Genomic DNA, 5,205 nt, shown 5'->3' on the forward strand with positions numbered 1-5,205 from the left:
CCTCCACCACCACACATACAGACCACCACCACCACACATACAGACCTCCACCACCACACATACAGGCCTCCACCACCACACATACAGGCCTCCACCACCACACATACAGACCTCCACCACCACACATACAGGCCTCCACCACCACACATACAGACCTCCACCACCACACATACAGACCTCCACCACCACACATACAGACCTCCAACACCACACATACAGACCACCACCACCACACATACAGACCTCCACTACCACACATACAGGCCTCCTCCACCACACATACAGACCACCACCACCACACATACAGACCATCACCACCATCCATACAGACCACCACCACCACACATACAGATCTCCACCACCACACATACAGGCCTCCACCACCACACATACAGACCTCCACCACCACACATACAGGCCCACCTCTACACATACAGACCTCCACCACCACACATAAAGACCCACCACCACACATTCAGACCTCCACCACCACACATACAGAGCACCACCACCACACATACAGACCACCACCACCACACATACAGTCCCACCACAACCACACAAACAGACCCACCACCACACATACAGACCACCACTTCCACACATACAGACCACCACCACCACACATACAGACCACTACCACCACACATACAGACCACTACCACACATACAGACCACTACCACCACACATACAGACCCACCACCACACATACAGACCACCACTACCACACATACAGACCACCACCACACATACAGACCACCACCACCACACATACAGACCACCACCACCACACATACAGACCTCCACCACCACACATACAGACCACTACCACCACACATACAGACCTCCACTACCACACATACAGACCTCCACTACCACACATACAGACCTCCACTACCACACATACAGACCTCCACCACCACACATACAGGCCTCCACCACCACACATACAGACCACCACCACCACACATACAGACCACCCCCACCACACATACAGACCTCCACCACCACACATACAGATCTCCACCACCACACATACAGACCACCACCACCACACATACAGGCCTCCACCACCACACATACAGACCACCACCACCACACATACAGACCACCACCACCACACATACAGACCACCACCACCACACATACAGACCACCACCACACATGCAGACCTCCACCACCCCACATACAGACCTCCACCACCACACATACAGGCCTCCACCACCACACATACAGACCTCCACAACCACACATACAGACCACCATTACCACACATACAGACCTCCACCACCACACATACAGACCACCACCACACATACAGACCTGCACCACACATACAGACCCACCACCACCACACATACAGGCCTCCACCACCACACATACAGCCCTCCACCACCTCACATGCAGACCACCACCACCACACATACAGACCTCCACCACCACACATACAGACCGCCACCACCACACATACAGACCCACCACCACACATACAGACCTCCACCACCACACATACAGACCACCACCACACATACAGACCTCCACCACACATACAGATCCACCACCACCACACATACAGACCTCCACCACCACACATACAGACCACCACCACCACACATACAGACCACCACCACACATACAGACCTCCACCACCACACATACAGACCACCACACATACAGACCACCACACATACAGACCACCACCACACATACAGACCTCCACCACCACACATACAGACCTCCACCACCACACATACAGACCTCCACCACCTCACACATACAGACCTCCACCACCACACATACAGACCTCCACCACCACACATACAGACCTCCACCACCTCACATACAGACCTCCACCACCTCACATACAGGCCTCAACCACCACACATACAGACCTTCACCACCACACATACAGACCACCACCACCACACATACAGACCACCAACACCACACATACAGACCCACCACCAACACACATACAGACCCACCACCACACATACAGACCTCCACTACCACACATACAGACCTCCACCACCACACATACAGGCCCACCACCACCAAACATACAGACCACCACCATCACACATACAGACCTCCACCACTACACATACAGACCTCCACCACCACACATACAGACCACTACCACCACACATAGAGACCTCTACTACCACACATACAGACCTCCACTACCACACATACAGGCCTCAACCACCACACATACAGACCTCAACCACCACATAACAGACCACCACCACCACACATACAGACCACCACCACCACACATACAGGCCTCCACCACCACACATACAGGCCTCCACCACCACACATACAGACCTCCACCACCACACATACAGACCTCCACCACCACACATACAGACCACCACCACCACACATACAGACCTCCACCACCACACATACAGGCCTCCACCACCACACATACAGACCTCCACCACCACACATACAGGCCTACACCACCACACATACAGACCTCCACCACCACACATACAGACCACCACCACCACACATACAGACCACTACCACCACACATACAGACCACCACCACCACACATACAGACCTCCACCACCACACATACAGGCCTCCACCACCACACATACAGGCCTCCACCACCACACATACAGACCTCCACCACCACACATACAGGCCTCCACCACCACACATACAGACCTCCACCACCACACATACAGACCTCCACCACCACACATACAGACCACCACCACCACACATACAGTCCTCCACCACCACACATACAGACCGCCACCACCACACATACAGGCCTCCACCACCACACATACAGACCTCCACCACCACACATACAGACCACCACCACCACACATACAGACCTCCACCACCACACATACAGGCCTCCACCACCACACATACAGGCCTCCACCACCACACATACAGACCTCCACCACCACACATACAGGCCTCCACTACCACACATACAGTCCTCCACTACCACACATACAGACCTCCACTACCACACATACAGACCTCCACTACCACACATACAGACCTCCACCACCACACATACAGACCACCACCACCACACATACAGATCACCACCACCACACATACAGACCACCACCACCACACATACAGACCTCCACCACCACACATACAGGCCTCCACCACCACACATACAGGCTTCCACCACCACACATACAGACCTCCACCACCACACATACAGGCCTCCACCACCACACATACAGACCTCCACCACCAAACATACAGACCTCCACCACCACACATACAGACCACCACCACCACACATACAGACCTCCACCACCACACATAGTCCTCCACCACCACACATACAGACCTCCACCACCACACATACAGGCCTCCACCACCACACATACAAACCTCCACCACCACACATACAGACCACCACCACCACACATACAGACCACCACCACCACACATACAGACCACCACCACCACACATACAGACCTCCACCACCACACATACAGGCCTCCACCACCACACATACAGGCCTCCACCACCACACATACAGACCTCCACCACCACACATACAGGCCTCCACCACCACACATACAGACCCACCACCACACATACAGGCCTCCACCACCACACATACAGACCTCCACCACCACACATACAGACCTCCACCACCACACATACAGGCCTCCACCACCACACATACAGACCTCCACCACCACACATACAGGCCTCCACCACCACACATACAGACCTCCATAACCACACATACAGACCACCACCACCACACATACAGACCTCCACCACTACACATACAGACACCCACCACACATACAGACCTACACCACACATACAGACCCACCACCACCACAGATACAGACCTCCACCACCACACATACAGGCCTCCACCACCACACATACAGACCTCCACCACCACACATACAGACCCACCACCACCACACATACAGACCACCACTACCACACATATCGGCCTCCACCACCACACATACAGACCTCCACCACCACACACATACAGACCTCCACCACCACACATACAGACCTCCACCACCACACATACAGACCTCCACCACCTCACATACAGACCTCCACCACCTCACATACAGACCTCCACCACCTCACATACAGGCCTCAACCACCACACATACATACCTTCACCACCACACATACAGACCACCACCACCACACATACAGACCACCACCACCACACATACAGACCCACCACCACCACACATACAGACCCACCACCACACATACAGACCACCACTACCACACCTACAGACCACCACCACCACACATACAGACCACCACCACCACACATACAGACCACCACCACACATACAGACCTCCACCACCACACATACAGACCTCCACCACCACACATACAGGCCTCCACCACCACACATACAGACCTCCACCACCACACATACACACCACAACTACCACACATACAGACCTCCACCACCACACATACAGACCACCACCACACATACAGACCTGCACCACACATACAGACCCACCACCACCACACATACAGACCTCCACCACCACACATACAGCCCTCCACCACCTCACATACAGACCACCACCACCACACATACAGACCTCCACCACCACACATACAGACCACCACCACCACACATACAGACCCACCACCACACATACAGACCTCCACCACCACACATACAGACCACCACCACACATACAGACCTCCACCACACATACAGATCCACCACCACCACACATACAGACCTCCACCACCACACATACAGACCACCACACATACAGACCACCACCACACATACAGACCTCCACCACCACACATACAGGCCTGCACCACCACACATACAGACCTCCACCACCACACATACAGACCACCACCACCACACATACAGACCCACCACCACCACACATACAGACCTCCACCACCACACATACAGACCTCCACCACCACACATACAGACCTCCTCCACCACACATACAGACCACCACACATACAGACCACCACACATACAGACCACCACCACACATTCAGACCTCCACCACCACACATACAGACCTCCACCACCACACATACAGACCTCCACCACCTCACACATACAGACCTCCACCACCACACATACAGACCTCCACCACCACACATACAGACCTCCACCACCTCACATACAGACCTCCACCACCTCACATACAGGCCTCAACCACCAC

This window comes from Procambarus clarkii, unplaced genomic scaffold, assembly GCF_040958095.1.
Source record: "Procambarus clarkii isolate CNS0578487 unplaced genomic scaffold, FALCON_Pclarkii_2.0 HiC_scaffold_301, whole genome shotgun sequence".
NCBI classification, from domain to species: Eukaryota; Metazoa; Arthropoda; class Malacostraca; order Decapoda; family Cambaridae; genus Procambarus; species Procambarus clarkii.